Source organism: Sardina pilchardus, chromosome 23 (genome assembly GCF_963854185.1).
Source record: "Sardina pilchardus chromosome 23, fSarPil1.1, whole genome shotgun sequence".
NCBI lineage: Eukaryota > Metazoa > Chordata > Actinopteri > Clupeiformes > Clupeidae > Sardina > Sardina pilchardus.
In genome coordinates this window covers 8,439,241-8,459,279 of record NC_085016.1, presented here as the reverse complement: position 1 = coordinate 8,459,279, position 20,039 = coordinate 8,439,241, and the positions used below count along the sequence as shown (strand labels likewise).

Here is a 20,039-nt window from a genome sequence, read left to right as displayed (position 1 = left end):
ACACACAGGGCTGTGACGCAGTCCCCGTCTATGATTTAATGAGTGCGGAGTTGATGTGGGAGTGGTAGTGAACCGCACACTTCCAACATGTTCCATCTGTGCGTTGCGAACAGAATCGACACCAGCGCCGCCGCCGCAGAGCCGCCGAACCACTCGCAATCACCACAGACATCAATCAATACCTCTGCCTTTAATTAGCATAGAAATCCACACAGCAAAGCAGAAAATATGTCAACCTGTCAATTTCACCCCTCTAATGACTTGCTGGGATTAACATTTCCATCTCATAACAAACTCGGGAGATAAAGGAGAGAATGAAGACCGGGGGGGGGGGGCGGGGGGGGGGGGGGTGCAGATGAAGTGGGTGGGAGATATCTAGATACAACATGTATAACACAATTTAGAAGAACTCCCTCAGACTGATTGGGTGAATTCACTCCTGAGAGAAAAGAAGAGCCCATATGCTGCACACGTATCGTATGCATTGGAGACATACAGCACATGCAGTGGGGGATAATTGGTAGAGTAATTACTCAAAAAGGAGGGAAGATGTATAGGGGGAAAAAAAACTTGATTGAATCCCACATACATATACATCCACCGCTGACAATTAGTGTGAGATCTAAAGCACATTGTCCCAGATACTTTAGAAGACGGATTCCACACAAATGTGACAATTTTAAGAATTAAAGAGCCAGTAAAAGCTAGAAATCAAATCAGAAGCTCATTTTGCTGCAAGGCTAACTGCTTGCTGCTAACAAGCCTTGCTGTGACTGGGGGAGTTTAAGGGCTATGAGCAAATGAGGAAAAAAATAATCTGATTTTGCTGCAGTGCTTGTGAGGTAATAGTTGAAAATGAAAGGCAAATTCCTGCACAGAGGGAACCTGTTCTACCCCAGATTAAAGAACATCACAGAATGTTTTGATTGGTACCGATTTACTTTTAGGCCTATGGCCAATGAAGCAAACAACAATCCATTCAATACAAATCTGTGAGACTTTCATTCATGTTCTAGCAAGAATTCCTGTGGCATACATTACATACAGGGCTAAAGTTTAAGTATTTACAATGTCAGGCTGTTGTTTGATTAGTAGCTAGCTGAAAGTCATTAACAATCAATAAAGGTGTCAGCAATTATTAAGCAAAATATACAGTACTTGACGCCCTAAGACTTCAACATGCATGGAGTCGGGATGCAATATTACATCATGTAAAGACAGTGTGATGTTAAATCATGCAAGTCCAAATACCAGTATAGTACCTGTATAGTATAGTATAGTATAGCATAGTATCATATGTGCCAATCATTATAAATCAATATGATCTCTTCATAGGGAAAAATGGTATACAGTGTGCAGAGGACCGAATTTTACTCTCAAAAATAGAAAAAAAAACTTGATTGCTACTGTCGTCAGTCAGCCAGTTGGTGGTAAAAAATCCAGCTCACTACTTTTGTGCAACAAAATGTTGTGCTAAAGCAAGGTTGAGTCTTCAAGCATGCATAAAATGACTTTACTGATGCTAGCAGCAATAAAAACACCAATAAACCTAGTGTAGCTCGAGAGGCCACTCCCAAACAATAGCTGAAGACCAATATTTATACCCCTCCTAAATGCTGACACATTTTGTTAAATTCCAATTCCACTGTTTTCATAAAATGTCAGTCTTGATTTCCGGGCATTCGAACTGTCAAAAATGTGTTACCATAGAGGCCATATCTGGACATTAATATCTTAACAAATTATTCCTAGCCTGTCCAAACTTTGTAGGATGAAAGACAAGCATGTTCTCAGCATATCTGGATCATTAAATGTTTGTACTAGTGCATACTCGTTGATCTTTTGTAAGACCATAGATTATTGGAACACTGGCAAAAAGAAAGACGCCTAAATGTAATCTCTGCTTCCACTGGCACAGGAGGACAAGCCCCCACATCTTCATGCGACCCTCTGGGCACCAAGCCACAGTAGATTAGCCACTTTTCCTCTTTTGGCACTGGTCACCTGACCAGCCAAACAACCACCGACTCATTCAGTGCAAATCTGCACAAACAGGCAGGCCTAGGATCAGTTCCTGAGGACTGCAATGGGATTAGCATACTAAGCCCCCCCCCAACTGTGTTCAGCTTTTCCATCCGTAAAGTAGACCCTTTAATAGCCATGGCTGCTGTGGTCCAGGCCCATCCAAGTACACTGTGCCACTCACGGTGGACTCAACCACACCTGTAAGCCACGGTTATCAGGGGTCGCTAAAACTGCTTGGACTCCTTTGAACCAGGACAACCAGGAGAATACAATAACTACCTCACATGGACATGCTGTGTGTGCACACAGCACAGGGGAAGGAGAGCGTACTGTAACAGCCACTGAGCGACCACATGTTATGACTGCACGTGGGACAACTTCTCAGTCACGTATACAGATCAGAAATGGATGCTGCTGCTGGCATAGTTTGTAATGTTGTGCACCATTGTCATGAAGCTTAATTACTTAAATACTTAAATAAATAAAAACACCACTTTTCAGAAAATAAACAGTTAAATATTGTGTGGGTGCATTAAAAAAAAGCAATACTTATATTATATAAACTAATATTCCAAACTTCTCTAAAGTTAGGGACTTCAGGAGAATTACAGCAAAACAATTAAATAAATGAGAGGGAGTCAGCCCAGACCAGGTTTGGTAGAGTCAGCTGAGAGCATGGCCTGAGGCAATGTTTTATTTATTTTTAATCAAATTTACACAAATTTACAAACTTTTGTGACTCGACAGAATATCCCAGACACACAGACACACAGACACACAGACACACAGACACACAGACACACACACACACACACACACACACACACACACACACACACACACACACACACACACACACACACACACACACACACACACCTTCACTAATAATCATTTGGTTTGTTGTTTCAAAGCTCTACGAATCTCTCCGTCTTTCTATTCTTCTATCAGCAGCAGGGTCACTTTTCCCCCCTGGCACAACAGCCTTCCCACTGGCCGGGTGGTAACATGCCGCAAGGCAACACACCCTATTACTGCCTTGCACTGCCCATCAAATGGGGAGATAAAACCGCAACACACAAATACATAGCAAGCCAACCAATAATCACGCACAAATACAAACAACTAAAAGGAACGCATGTCTCGCACAGAGTTTTTGAATGGCTGCCCTCTGGCAGGCGTCTGCGCTGCCCTCTTGCTAGGACCAACAGGAGGAAGGCTACTTTTTTACCTATGAGGCTATTCACCTTCTGAACTTAAATATGCTCCCAGCCCCCTCCTCGTCTCTCTCCTGGGACTAGGAGACTGGGACCCACACACACACACACACACACCCTTGTCTGTCCTGTTCTCCCTTTGTCTTGTCTTATTTGTCTGATATGTTGTGCGTCTTATATGTCACTATGCCTGCATGGAGAAATTGCCCCTCGGGGATAAATAAAGGTTTTTTTAATTTAATTGAATTGAATTGAACATTCGAACAAAATGTAAATTAGGCCTAGATAGAAACAGATAAATGCTTAGACTATCCCTAAATTGAATGTGTTGCACATTACATTTTGCATGGTTTACATACCGTATATTACGTTTGGGAAGAATTTATGTTCTTATTTAGTACTGAGTCTCTCACTATTGCAAGAATAATTTCGGACATCCAACTTGCTCTCTCCATGAATGGCTCTCTAAGATCATGCGACAGCCAGTAGAATAGTGAAGGAATTCCCCAAGACAGACAAGTTACTATGTGATATATATATATATATATATATATATATATTGCCATTGACCATTGACCAACAGCAGGAAAGATGCATATGTGATGTTTTGCTTGAGTTGTCTATTGTCTCTGCTGAAACTACAGCATGGCAGTCATGGATTGTCATATGTCTGTATGTAATGGTTTTGCCTGGAAACCTGTATAAGATCAATTGGGCCTCATAGAACTTTGCTGCTGGAACTTTGCTGATGGTAACATGTCCCCGGTCGTGATTTTCCTCTCCTACTGTGATTAAAGATGGTCTTTACACTCCTGCCTGTGTTGCCCTGTGGTTAAGATGTTTACCACAATATCAATATGCACCCCGCACTCTCACAAACAAACACACATACGAGTGTGCGTACAGGCGCACACACCATTCAACAAACTGGTGAGTTTTAGTAAACAAGAAGAGCTTCTCGCAGTGAAGGACTCACTTTGCAATGCAAAGCCTACATTACCTTCAATCGAGCCACTCAAAACCACATGCATGTTACCCAGGCAAGAGAAATTGTCTAAATTAGACTGAATAATGAAGAAAGTCAATATAGGGATGCAGGCAATTAAGGAACACTATACCCAAGCCGACTAGAAACAACAACAAACAGGGTTTGTTAGAGTGGGGCACTCAAGAAGCAATAGGGTAGCAAGGGGTTCACCACTGACCCAATAATGAGAACAGCAAGTCACACACAGAGCACAAAAATATACAGACATGCACGCACACACGCACACACTCTCTGCTGTCAATCACAATTCACACACACACACAGGCTACAAATATAAGTAATACTACAACTATGTATTGGAGACATAAGTGTCAGCTGAAGGGTTTGTACTTGAATCACCCGTGCATAGTGATAAAGTTGTGGTTCTAGCACTTGCTGTTGTAACCTCCAGAACAAAGTAGTAATAAAAGTAAAACAAAACAAAAGACTAACTCTCCCTTAAAATCTCCCTTTCCATTGTCTATGGCTGTCACTGTTTGTCTGTTTCTGAGAAAGCCCATAATGCCATCATCAGCTTCTGGGAGCTGAGAGCGAATCTGAAATCTGAAAACGTTCCTAATGAACAATTCATAATATTAGACGAGTGTGTGGTGGTAATTAATCTCAGGTAACTTTATAATGTCAACCTGCAAGAAGGGGGGGGGGGGGGGGAAGTCTTCACAAGAAAACCTACAACCACAGCTAATTATAATGGTTATCATTATGCCATTTTTGTCATATTATACAGTCCACAGCAATAATGATATGAGGTTGAAGATGTGACGATGTCAAAGAAATTCATATCATCCTCCAACTTATGGCTGTGCAAGATCAATGCACATTGATCAATATCAGTGATAAACTGATTTATACTTATATCTATGGCAATTATATTCTTCTAATGTGATTTGTTCAGTGCTGGTCAGGTGAAAGAGTCTCTCTCTCATCTCATATTCCAAATGTTGTATCGGTAGGATCGGTATCGGCATCGAGATAATTATGACAGCCGTCATGTCAAAGTCATCATTTTGGAATAGTCACGAAAGTGACACACACACAAGCAGACATTGCATGCATGAACACACAAATACACACATACACACTGAAGTCTAACTGAGAGTCACCCATTATCTTTTAGTCTCCATGAGAATCCATGGAATCCATGAAAAAGAGTGTAATTTGTAACAAGCCGGTGTGTGTGTGTGTGTGTTTTGCATACGCGTGTGAATGTAGACTGCGATTTTCAATCCAAAGGGAATTTTTCACTGACAGTACTTTACAGGGAAGACATTTTTTTTTTCTTTCTTTTTTTAAAATTCAACAAACACCAATATTTGGGCCTGGTAATGAGGCATAATCCAGAGTAATCCATATCCCAAGCCTCGGCAGACAACCGGGCAGTCTGTCCACATCAGCCACCGCCACAGGGGAGAGCACAGCACGCAAGATGTCACTGATTCAATAAAGTAGCAGGGGACTTGTCTGCAGCCAAGACACAGGCACACACACACACACACACAGGCTCACTCTCACACACACCACACACACACACACACACACACACACACACACACACACACACACACACACACACACACACACACACACACACACACACCTTCTGCCACCCATGCACAACATCCTCAGACTAAGGCCAGAACTTTTCAAGGTTATATAGAGGACAGACAACAGAGCATGAGTGGGTGTGTGTGTGTGGATGTGGATGTGTGTGGGTGTGTGTGAATGAGGAAGAGACAGCACCTTGAAATGGTACCAAAATGTAATCTATGGGCTTATACAAATATATGGTGCTTGAAGAGTCTTCCACTCAGGAGTTCATAAAGCTTTTTGCCTATGAAAAAAAATGCCTGTCAGGGAAGACAGGCATGATAAATATTTAACCAGTGTGTCTAATCACTTAAAACTCATCCTCTTTGAAGAACTACGAATGCAAAGAGGAAAAAGAATGGCACCGCTATTTCTGTATGTGTCTATGTATCTGTGTGTGTCTGTGTCTTTGTGTCTGTGTCTTTGTGTGTGTCTATGTGTGTATGTGTGTATGTGTGTATGTATGTGTGTGTGTGTGTGTGTGTGTGTGTGTGTGTGTGTGTGTGTGTGTGTGTGTGTGTGTGTGTGTGTGTGTGTGTGTGTGTGTGTGTGTGTGTGTGCGCGCGCGCGTGTGTGTGCGCACTTCAATTTATCACACAAATGCGCCACACCTTCATAAAGGCAAACACCTCCATTACCCAAAATGACTGCTTAAATAAACATGCAGCGCCTCAAACCGGCCCACTGCCTCCTCCCCCGGCTGCCTGCCCCGGCCCCAGCTGAGGGAAGGCAGGCTGCCGTTCCTTGTGAGGGGAACACAATCAGCATTTTATGCCACTCTCTAACCCATGCTTTTCCAGCAATTACAAGTAAATGTATTCACTTTGTCCAGAAATGTGTGAGAGCATGTGTGTGTGTGTGTGTGTGTGTGTGTGTGTGTGTGTATGTGTGTGTGTGTGTGTGTGTGCTTGTGTGTGTGTGTGTGTGCTTGTGTGTGTGTGTGTGTGTGTGTGTGCGCGCGCTTGTGTGTGTGTGTGTGTGTGTGTGCATATTCACTCATGTTCTCTACAATGCCTCGGCCTGAATAAACGCCTAGGAGATTGAGGGGTAGAATTTAAAGGCTGCCATTCAGGAAATTGGCAAATTTACTCCTAGTGTCTGTTAAAACAGAACCCCCTCGACTTTAATGTGAGCAAATGGAGGGGGCTGGCACAAACACTGCTGCCACCATGACTGCTAATGGAGGGGTGTAGCAAGCAGGGGGAGCATTTATTCCGATATCTTGATGTAATGCATCAGTGCCCTTTATCAGTGAGCCATTCCTGTCAGCTAGTTTATCTAGTCAGTAACAACTTTCTAGTTAACTTACTAGTTAAAGGTGTTCTATGCTATGCTGTAGGCTAAAACATTTTTTATCACATACAAAGACCTCCTCACAATCCGAAGACTGATTTGACTCCATGCCATGCCGCATTGATGCAGTAATTCAGGCCAAAGGAGCCCCAACTAAGTCTTGAGCGCTGTAAATGCTCATACTTCCCATGTTCATACTTTTCAGTTGGCCAACGTTTCTAAAAAAAAGCAGAACACTATAAACGCACAACTGTGCTCCGACAGGTCAGGGCAGGGCGGCAACCGAGAACAGACAACATCGCCCAACCAAGCACTTAGCTCAGAATGGGGAAAAACAAATGGACTCAGGAATAAAGCCACGGCACTGACTGAGGTGCTCCCTTACGCTTTGCCCAGCTCTGCATTCCAGTCCAATTCCCTTTCACCCTCCACCTGTCTAATTAAACAGAATTATGGCCGTAATTAGTGGCGTTAGCCTGCTCCTGTGCCATGCATTATTAATAATTATGGCTGTTTATTAGGCCACAGTGCTCCGTCATCCATCATAGTGTTCCTGCCACTGAAAGGTCGCCTCAGCCAAAGTCAGTGTGGGTTGGTTAACCGGAAACTGCACCTTAGTGCCAACTGAAGTCGAGCTCCTTCACCCTTGTCGATGATGACGTGTGTCTAGGCATTGCCTCTTGAGAAGAGGAATATGGATAACTTTAGAGTAGAGTGCCAACGTCTTGTAGCTGTTTTTCAGCATGATTTAGATAGCATAGCATGATTTAGATAGAATCCAGTCATCTGCACTCCTGTTCAGTGGGATGACTTTATTTGGACACTGCTGATAAGGGATGTCACAATGGTCAAAAAGTGGGACAAATGAGACAAACACAAGAGATTAGGGGACATAGGGTGGATTTGGAAGAAGGGCCTGTTTACATGTACACTAAAATACAGATTATTATTGGGTTTTTGTAGTTATCTGGTTATTCAAGTGCTCGTATAAATGGATATTAATTATCGGTTTACTGACATTACCAGTTTATCCGTTTAACATACCTAGGCTTCCGTCAACATTCTGATTTCTTCGAGACGGGAATTTATTCCAAATACTCGATCATTGCCAGTAATCGGTTTTCTAGTGTGCTTGTAATATGCACTCAGTGACTGTAAGAACGCAGGAGGAACAGTAATTGTCAATCTTCCCTTGTGATGAAGCAGAGACCCAGAGCCCTTGTTGGTATGCAGGCCAGGCATTCAGCAGTGTTCTCGGAGGAGGGGGGGGGGGTTCCCTTTCGTTCCCTTTCGTTCCCTTTCGCATGGCCCACTGGTTCACAGTCACGACTGACCATGTGGGTGGAGTGTTGTAGGGGCTCTTCATTGTGAGCATCCTCCTCCTCCTCAAAGAGAGTGAAAACGGGACTTCCAAGCGATCAGTTTCAGTCACCGCACTATCTGTGAAGAGTCGCCGCTAATTAAAATGCTGATAATGCATCTTTCAATTAGCCCGGACGGTGCTCCGCGTCAAGAGGGAGGAGCATAGAACTGCACTGGAGAAAACAGAAAGGTCCACGTTGCAGCAGTCCACATGTTTAGAGCCTTGTGTGTGTGTGTGTGTGTGTGTGTGTGTGTGTGTGTGTGTGTGTGTGTGTGTGTGTGTGTGTAAGAGGTGGCCAGCCCATCACATCAGCCATCAAGGTCAGTCCAAACACCCACTCTCCATCAATCGCTCCTCCTACCCCCTGACAAGACGTATGAATGGCAAAGAGATTTTTCACTCATTGACGCTCCCGTGAAGTGGAGTGAGCCCCCATTAGAATCAATCTGACGCCCCCTCCATCAAGGTGAGGGCCGCTAATCATGTGGATTGCAGTCCATTAGGCCCGGCTGCCGCTCACCTGCTGCTAACAGGGCCTTAACCTTGGGTAGGAGGACCTGCCTCCTGTGCTGCGATCAGCCACTCAAGACAACAGACACGCCTTGGCCTGGTGGTGTGATGTATTAGGGGTTTGTTTGTGTGTATCAGGTGTGTGTGTTTGTGTGTGTGAGAGAGAGAGAGGGGGTGTATGTGAAAAATGACAGAAAGACACATTTCAAAAGACCGCAACAGGGCAAGACAATATTAGGGTTTTCGAAATTAAGAGGCAGAGATACTGTAAAAATCGCAAGCATCTCTCCACCAGGAAGTAACCGGAAGGTTCCATAAAATATAGTAATGGGAGTGAACACACACACACACACTTACGTACACACAGCAAAGTTTCATTCATTGCAGTGTATTACTGTAGGTGTGTGTATGTACATGCGCGTGTTTGTTGGTGGTGGTTAGGGATGCAACGGTTTTCAATAATTTATTGAACCGTTCGGTTTGGCCTGTTCGGTTCAATAGACTCACCTAAACCGCAATATTTCGGTATACGCGACATTAAACTTTTTTTTTATACAAGGTTATTGCACGCGCGTAGCCTGGGAGCGATAGCAAGGAGTGCTTAGGACCCGGGGGATGAGTTTTCTCTGACTGTTCAGCTTGCCTCTCGTCAACCTTGCAACAACCAATCAGAATTTTACTGAATTTCCCAAGACCCAATAAGCACGTTGAAATGCAAATGAAGGAGTCATGTGAGAAGAAACAAACTTTACCGGCGGCTGCACGATCATGGCGACATTCGAAGTAGCCTACGAACAAGTCAAAAAGACCGTCAGTAAACAAAGCACAGTGTGCAAGCACTGCTTCACAACGATCACCTAATAAAGGTAACACATCCAACATGTCGGCCCATTTGCGCCATCATCACCCGGCTGTAACCTTAAGTGGAGCAGCACGGAAAGCTAGTTTGCCACCGAAAACCCAACCATCCATTGCTGCAGCCTTTCGGCAACAATATTCCTATAATTCCCAAAAACACAAAGACATAACGAATGCGATTGGCGTGTTCATAGGAAAAGACATGATGCCCTGCCTATACGGTGGTTTTGGGTATGGGATTTCGCTACATGATAAATGTTCTCGATCATCGCTTCAATATCCCCTCCGGCACGCATTTCAGCAGTAAGATTCCTGAACTGTACGAAGTGTGTAAGAGAGAAGTTGAAAGTGACTTTTAAAGTTTACATTTTATGCAACCTACTTAATATTACAAAAGGGCTATATGTTCTGTAAGACAACAGGTAAGGCATAATCAACGACGCGCCGTGCGTTTATAGGAAAATAATGCACGTTCGAAGTGGTAATAAGGACCCGACGCCGCAGGCGGACACTTCGATAAGTGCATTATTTTCCTAGAAACGCACAGGAGTTGATTATCCCGCTTATACCACTGCTACTATCATTTTCATTTATATTGCCGCTGTCTTAGATGCAACATTGCTGTTTTTACCGTTACATTCACATTGGCGAATTAATATTCAAGTGTAATAAGCCCAAAAGAAGGGAACTACATCATAGCCGTGCGGTATATAAGCAGTGGTATAATAAATAAATAATTACACATTACTTTATGCTGCACTTCACTATGGATAATATTGCCTGTTTATGACAGAAGGCAATGATGGTGTTCTTTTCTTATAATACATTTTTGTGATTCTGCTTCATCTGTGTCTGGCTATGCATTTAATATTTTCTCTGCAAGTGTAAGTAGAAGCACATTGTTGATTTGAAATAGAAAAGGCAAATATAACCTCCTGTATGCTAGAGCCAAGATAATATTGATATATTGAAACCGAACCGTTACCGTGGCCCAAAAACCGTGATACAAACCGAACCGTGGCAAAACTGTACCGTTGCATCCCTAGTGGTGGTTAAGGTCTGCCTGATTTCTGCCTCAGCGTACAAGTGCAGTTGGTCACTTGGGCAGAGACTGGAGCTGACAATCGTCACTGTGGACACACACGGGAGGTCAGGCAGCAAGAGTGCCAGTGATAACCAAAGACAACAAGGAAGGGTGGAGAGAGGACAGAGAGGGGAGGGGAAGAGATAGACAAACTGTAAGAATACTTTTAAAAAGGAGGAGTGGGGGGTTGAAGAGGCAGTACAGGAGCATTGGGGGAAGGTGATGTGGGATGCCGAGACAGACAGAGCAGACAGAGGGGCTGAAGCAGGGGTCAAAATTAAATCTTTGAAATGTGAATATCTACCAGCCAGAGACAGATGAACTGGTGAAATCCACCAGCCATTCAATAGGAAATACGTATTTTCTGTCTGAAATCTACCAGCCAACATCAAAATATACCAGCATTTGGCTGGTGGCTGGTACTAATTTTGAGCCCTGGGCTGAAGAGATGACAAGCAACAGGGAGTGAAAGACAAAGAGAGGAGGAGTGCTACAGTACATCCAAACTCCATCTCACACCTCCCCAGCTCTGGACGCACATCAGGTCATCTCATGTGAGCTAGACGTGGGACACCCTGGGACCACTGATCTATGGTATTCTTTATAGATCAGTGCCTGGGACCCCTAGCCCCTGCCTCCCCTCCCTCCATCCACCCAATCACCATCACCACCACCGCCACCGCCACCACCACCACCACCGCCACCACCTCTTCCTCCTCTCGTGGCCTTTTGATGGGACACCACAGCTCAGGGTCGCAGGCTTTATATCACATTTGGCTATTTTTATTTCCCAATTTCCCCACTCGAGGGGGTTTCGTGTCGGGACTCATCTGCAGGAGGTTGCAAGGCAGGATGTTGCTCGAATCACTCCACATAACACCATTCCAATCCTTCCATGAGATTCCGCGACCCCCCAAGCCCCATCTCAACAAAAACAAGCACAAAATATTCCCCTGAAGGGCAACAACCCCATAAACTCATAGGCAAAAACCCACTGCGGCAAAGACGCATGCCCTCCCCCCCTCCCCTCCCACCCCACACACCTCTTGTTGCTGCTGTTGCTTCTACTGCCACAGCGCCCTGTTACCATGGAGACAGGAAACAATCTCTTTCTCCGAGTTTGTGTGTGTGCATTTGTACGTGTGTGTATGTGTAAGAGAGAGAGAGAGAGAGAGAGAGAGAGAGAGAGAGAGAGAGAGAGAGAGACAGAGTGAGAGGGGGAAAGCCAGAATGAATCCACTCATCATGCCAGTCATGAACAGCCATGCCTCCTGTTGTAGGATGAAACCACAATGAGCCACCATCCCTTCTCTCCAACTAACACTTTAGCTGATGAGCACCTCAGACAAACACACAAACATATTTTACAAACACACACACACAAAGCACAAACACAATGCCACACACACCAAACACAAAAGCATGCACGCATGCATGCACGCATGCACACACACACACACACACACACACACACACACACACACACACACACACACACACACACACACACACACACACACACACACACACACACACACACACACACACACACACACACACACACACACACACACACACACACACACACACACACACACACACACACACACACACACACACAAGATCTTCCCTCCAAAAGTCTCCTCTACAGCTTTTCCTGCTGATCAACACTCATCTACCCACAACTCCCTCCTGAGCATGACATTGGCCCACTGCTAAGGCACTCGCTTGCACAAACACACGCCGGGGCTCGACATTCACACTTGCCAAGTTGCCTTTGGCAACCAGATTTTGGCAACTGGCAACCATTTTGTGACCGTGGACAACCTCTGCTGGCATCCACCATCCCACTTCGTAATGGGGGGGGGGTGCACAACCTTATTTCAACAAATTAAACCAAAATCAAACTGTAACATATCAACATTTTAAACTAATTCACACTACAGCAACACAGATGGGTAAATAGAGGATGCCACAGAGGGCAGTATCCAGGTGTGTGTGGTATTCTCACTCACTATCTGTCCAGTGGAGCGGCCGTTAGGGACAATCTGTGGTGTTGCAGCCTGCAGCTAACATTCCACATCAACACAACGATTTGATTATTTAAAAACCTGTTGAACCTGTATTGACATTTTTATTTTTTGTCAATATTCCTACACTATAATATATTTGTTTGCGAAGCTAACTTGAGTACAAATGAGTAACTGAAGCCAGTCTTGCAATGTGCTATTAGGAAATTTCATTCTGCAGTGCGATATGGGTCAATGGTCTATAACTTGCTAAATCTTTTCTATGTTCCACGCAATGTGAAATATTTGACAGAGCCATCAGCCCTATCACCCTATGGTGCGTTCCATTTGCTATTCTTTTCATTTTCACATCTATTAACATCTTGCATGTCACTCACTATAGTGTGTCTGCCTGCTAGACGATCCAAACATGACACGACACACTTTTAGTGTCTTGCCAGAGAGTGAAATTAAAAACAAAAACAAATATTCAGGCCTTTTCATGAAGTTTTAAGCATGGGGTTCTTTTCAGTATAAGCATTCTTCTATGTATGCCAAAACCACCTTGAGTGTTTGTTGCCAAAAAACGCAATTTTCATTTCATCTGACAGAGCATGATTCCAGACAAAGTCACCGCAACATTCAGCAACTCCAGCCATTTGCATATGTAGGCCTGATTAAATGACAGGAAAGGCTTTTACCTGGAATGCCTTCTAAATAATCTAAGCTAGAGGTCAAACAATGGGTTTTCCTATGTCCAAGCCGCCGATCTTTAGAAATCAGAGTCTGCGGATGGCCGATATATGCTGCTGCTGATGCTTTGCCAATAATTTGGCATTTTTCTCCCTCCATTTGCATCACGATAGAGAATGATAAGATGAAGAGTTTAGGCCTACACACGGTCAGCGACATAACGGTGTATAGCTGGCGACAGGCGAAATTGAAGAGTCTATTGAAGTGAATGAGGCAACGCATACGGCGTAGTGGAACGATGGACGTTGTGTTGCTCTAATCGGCCCCTTTCTATTTCTCAGGGCGATTTTGATATGTCATAACAGAGAATCTTCAATCCTCAGGATGCCCTGAGGACGGTCGTTTTGACCGAAAGCTAGGATGCCTATTAAAAACGAATTAAATATAAAACAAATATTAAAAATGGACTGAAGATTCTAAGCTTTTGTTTGTCCGGCACCTTCGTTATTGTGAGTGTGGTGTAACTCCTTAAGTTCCGATACGTCATAATATAAAAAAACAGCTGTCTTGCCAGTGTATCTCCACTGCACCGATGGGTGATTGCGTCGCCAGTAGTGTGTGTAGTAAGCCGATTAACAGCATTCCACCATCACGTTTGACTGTCGCATCGCCGGCCAAAACGAGGAGGGGTTTAAAAAATTCTTCCGGTTTCCTACGGGAACAACGTTGTACTTTTCCAAACGTTCCCGCTGGAGTCTGCTGGTTTAGTTTAATGACACAAGGGCCAGCGTGCGTCACACGTGTTCCTTAGCCATAATAACACTGGGCTCTGCCCGCAGATGCACCTGCCTGCTAATCAGCCTAATATACTTGGATGCGGGCCGTTGCAAATTACTTTAGAAATGCCAAAAAAAAACGCCTGATTAATCAGTCAGTCTGCCTTCACTATTAGCACTTTTGAAGATTTTTTTGGAGGCTTGGCTGAGCCAATATGATTTTGTTTTCTTTGAAACGCTCATTTCTTTATGATTCTTCTGTAAATTGTTTCCCTTCACCATCATTCACAGGGATACAAATGGAAGAGGGGAGGTGGGCGTGGGGGGCTTGACCCAAAACCACACAGTTCAATGTCGGCGGAGTGAATCTGCTGGTAGGCCTATACACAGCACAGATTGGGATCTCTGGGTGGGAGTGATTAGTGGGATTCATTAACTGTCATATAGTGCTGCAATTACAATGTTCCAGACTAAGATCTATTTTAACCACCGTTATCTTGTCTACTCTAATTGTCTGAACACAGACAGTAAGAGACAGACAGTAGGCTAGACTACATAAAATGAAAACTACCTGCACTTATAACAATGTCTATCAGCAATTATCGGCAAATGGACAGACTTTTACTTGACCACAACTTTGCAGACATCAAAACATTGTCATGCATTTGATTAAATTATCACATCTTTATTTATTTTATTTTTTTATTACTCAATCATTTGTGATTCCTCAGATGGTTTAAAGATATCTAGTGAGGAGATACAAAAGATTAGCTTTAGCACACAACAATTATTGAATAACTATATGGGATATACGGAATGTTATACAACTAGTTGTTGACTGTATCTGGGGTAAAGTGCCTGATCCGCCCTAATTTTTCTGTTTTAAATCACATAACTGGTGCAAAGTGATCCAAATGTGTCCACTACATCCATTCACCTGTAGGAAAACTGCTAAGACTTCAAACTAGAAAGCAATACTCTCAAAGACTAAAGTAAATGTCTGTCTGTGTGCAGTAAAACATCCAAAAACTAGGTCCAGTAGGAACCTGGATGTATTTTTTTTTTTTTTTTTTAAAAAACCTTCCAATAACGGAGCATTTTGCCAGGCCATTGCTCATGTTATTGGACTGGCGCTACGGTCAGGTCTATAGGTCTAGGAAATAATTGAATAACTCTGAATTCATGAAAGAGGGAGGGAGGGGAGGGGGGGGGGGGGGGGGGGGGGGGTAGAGAAAGGGGGAATGAAAGGAGATCATAAAGGAGAGAAAAGGGGGAAGAGAAAGGGTGTGAGAGAAAAGAAAGAGGGAGAAAAGTTCAAAAAGGAAAAAATTTAATTGTAATTGGAGCACCCTCTGAAGTTGTGCTTTCTCCTCTTTGTGTCGCCATTGTTATTATGAGGTCCTTAGATGTGGAGAAGGGTGGGGGTGGGGGATTCAGACCTTTTTCATTTGGCCACGTATTCAAACATCCACAACCAGGTACGGCCAGCCTATGTGGTGTGATAAAGGGCCGGCAGCTGCTGTAATTGCTTCTCTTGCTTTGGGCTCTGTTCAATAAGCACAGTGCCTTTGCCACAGCGACTACCAATGAGGAGGAGGAGGAGGAGGAAGAGGAGGCCGCCAACAGACCCAGCCCCTCACACCTGCCAAAGGCTGCGTATATTATCTTACGCATACATAAACTCAGCGCTCCTGTCCTCCTCCCGATTTGTTTTGCTCATTCCCTCTTTGTACGAGTGTGTCTACCGTAATTCACCTATGGCTAAACCACGCCCCCGAACGCAACGAGCCAATCACAGTGGGCATATAGCTACAATACACTCGGACATTCTCGTCTTCCACGTCCATTGAAATGCATTGCAGTTAGTCAGTTTTCATTCGTTTTTATATGTTTTTTCTTGACATTTTAAGTTTTAAATTGTAAAACGGTGTACATGGGGTACATGCAACCCCAAAAACGTTAGCTTCTAGGTGCGTTGTACATGTCGCTATTAGGTGCTTTCACACTACAGCTCTCCAGCAATTAACCCGTCGTTTGGGGGGTTAATAATAGCAGAGACAACACATGACACTGTTCAAAAATCCACAAAACTTGCAGTCATTTAACGTTGACTAGCAAGGAATGCAATCAGTTGTCATAGGCTATCCTCCAGCGATAAAACAAAGCATGAACTCATCGAGCGTCTGTCCTATCAAGCTTTCACATGATCACATTACAACTGATGCTAGCCACATTCAAAAGCTAGACAGCGAACATAGCTAAACGTAGAGACAATGAACTCTTACCTTTATGGTCTACAAGTTATCCACAGTTATTTCCGTCATGCATTATTCTCGATATGACCTAATGGTAGAGCCTTTAATTAGCGTTTTAATTTGCTAGCTGGTTTGTTTGCTGGGAGTTCAATGGCATGTTATGTGCTAGTTTTTGTACTTTGGCAATCGTACATGACGGTTAGCTGTTGTCCAAAGGGCTCTAGTTATACTAATGTTAACTTTTAGAGCTTATAGCTTCATTAACGTATCTGTATTGTCTCCTGTGAAATTTCTCCTACTGGGTTGGCTGCCCTAGCGCCTGTCACCGAATGTTGACTGTTTGTCCGAGTGAGTGGAGGGGGCGGGACTTAGCCATAGGTCAATTTCCTATCTGTATGGCATTCAAGGTGAAGCTGTTGAGTCACACACACAAACGGACTGTTTCTGGAGTTTCTAGGGGGTGTTCTTTAAACAACAGAATCTGGTCAGAGGTGGTATCATCTTGCTGTGTGCGGTCAGTCACAGGTAAGAGGTAGAGAATGCGTGATGAGGCTCATTTTCCTTAGCCTGGCACCGCCTGTCTACGTACTTCCGCTCAATTTCTTTTCCCTACAGTACTCAGTCTGTAATAGCTTGATACGCCATCGTTTACTCTGGCTTGCTGGGAGGCAAACAAACCAGCGAACAGAAGGCGTCCCTGAGAGTGATTACTTTTAAGTTGCAGGCGCATCGTTATCGTTGTGTCACCCCTGGTTAACATACGTCATTACCAAACGTTAGAGATTGGTTTAAAGGAACTCCAATGATTTCAAAGTTCAGACAAGCTTCCACCAACCAGGAAATAAACAATTGCCAATGGATCTAGGCCAGACTCTCTGCGAAGTCAGAGAACGTTCGAATTGCTTAGTGTGAGCACGCCCTTAATCTATATAGTCCTCGACGATGTGTATGCTTCATACTCACTGGATTATGGGGTCTCTTTCTCCTTAAAATCACTCATAAACTTATGACAACATTCTAAACCACCATCTAGCCTTCCCACAGCTGCCTCTCAATTCACACCAACACCATGCCAGACACACACACACACACGCACACACACAGACACACACACACACACACACACGTCTCTTGTGCTACCACACATAGGTGTCTCAGCGCAACTTCCCACCTAACATTCACTTACTCTCTCACACACACACACACACACGTATGTCTCCCTTGCGGCCTGAAGGGACGGTGGGGTGTTGGAAGAGGGACATGAGTGAGATTGCCCATGAGATGCCAGCTGTTGGCACTCCAGATGTCCAGGCATCGCCGCAAACGCTGGGCGTAAATTGTTTTTCTTTTTTCTCGCCCCCACCCTACTCCCTCCATCTCTCTCCCTCCCTTTCCCAAATCCTCTTTTCGATCCATCCTTCCTCCACCTGCTCCTCTCTTCGGCTGTCTGCGATAGAGGAATCAATCTAGCAGCTTAATTGGCGCCCGTTCCTCTCGTTGCGTTGACCCTCATCATGTTACCCTCCCGTCGGAACGGTGGTTCGGGGCTTGTTCTCTCTCTAGCTCCATCTCTCCCTCTCTCTCTCTCTCTCTCTCTTTTATTCACGCACTTTCCCTCCGTCTCGTTCTAATTCTCTGCCTCCGTAGAGCCAGATGGGAGAGGTGATTGTTTGGCTTAGGACAATGCATTCTGAAGGGGACGGCCGAATGTCAACGAACAAATTCGAACACCTGCTCTGGCAATTGCGGCTAATCGGCTAAATTGAGTGCTTTCTGACTCTCCGGAAACAACTCACTCCGGCCTCATCAAAGGAGTCGTTATTAATGAGCTTCGGGTGGACTCCTCAAATTAAGACCGGGGCAAAGAGTCTTGCTTTTAGCCCAGGAAGGGAAATACTGCTTCATTGCAAAATAATGAAAAATAAATAAATACATAAACAAATAAATAAATAAGGACCAAAGAAAGAACAAAAGGACATGACAGACGACATTTGGCTATTGATCAAAGCTGGCCAGTGACTATTCAGCTGCGGTTATCCAACAGCAAGAGTACAGCCCCAAACCAATGGCAATAGTGTAAGTGGTGCATAGGGTTAGGAACTTGACCCATTCACTCATTACATATATATATATATATAGTATATACATACATGCATGCATTCATGCACACAACCACAGCATGGGTACACATTCCACAAGTGAAGATTCTAGTCTATTAATTTGAGAATTAAAAAAGCATAGCCTACAGCCTATGTCAAACAACATATAAAAAAACATGGCATTAATAACAGATAACTAAGCTATTTATGAAAAATAAGGTCACAGAGAATAAGAGGCTTTGTGTCTTTTGGCTCTGATTATTCCTGCAACTAATTATTTTTAATTAAGTCATTGGACAACAAATTATTTGTTCTTTTTACTGTATTGCAACATTCTGATAAGGCTACCAGCCTACCATTTCTTCACTTGCTACAGTAATTTCCCGCATATAAGCCGCATTGTGTATAAGCCGCAGGACAGTGTTTTATGCAAATTAAAAGAAACAAAACCATATTAATACCATATTAACTGTCCCCATGTATCAATCTCATAGCTGAAGAAATATTGCAAAATCAATGTATAAGCCGCTGCTAATAGTCGGGAAATTACGGTATTCTTTTGTTTTGAACTGAGAATGCTGTTTGATATTCCGCAGAGACACAGAGCTCAATGTCCATCTGCCTGAGATTTAACAATCAAAATCAAAAGCGATCAACATCTCATTCTCAAATGACAAAGATCTACACATTTAGAGGGTTAAAGGAATTTCCCTGTGAAATTCCATGTCCCAGTACAGTTCTCTTTAAGGTCTTAGTGAACACGGCCACCTTATAGACTGCTACAGGCAATGTGAAACCGTGTGTTAAAGGGTGCGGATTTCTGAAGACTACACACTACAGAGATCTATGATATCATGGTTTTATAGCACCATCTAATGGACAGCCAGCAAACTTCACAAGAGTGGCACACAACCAGGGAAACACTTCCCAGGTTGATTCATTCTGGGCCATGATTCATTCTGGGCCAACATTATGCTATCCTTATACCACAAGACTTTGAAAAGATTTGGAAAATATCTAGATCTAAGTCTTAGATCCTGTTAGATCTAGAGTCTTAGATCCTCTCACATCTAAAGCTTTTGAAATCACAGACTATGATTTTGCAATGACTAGGGATTTATAAGACTGCAACTAACAGTATATACAGACATAGAGTATTTCTGTCACATGGAATAGGCAACAAATAATTTCCAAGCAACGCAATAACATGGTTTTTATATTG

At 43.6% G+C, this 20,039-nt stretch overlaps 1 protein-coding gene across 1 annotated transcript in view; it reads right to left on the bottom strand.

The window, feature by feature from the left end:
* The window catches only part of LOC134071480 (protein diaphanous homolog 3-like), a 234,257-nt gene that overhangs the window by 209,057 nt on the left and 5,161 nt on the right, over nucleotides 1-20,039 (bottom strand). The window lies entirely within an intron of this gene.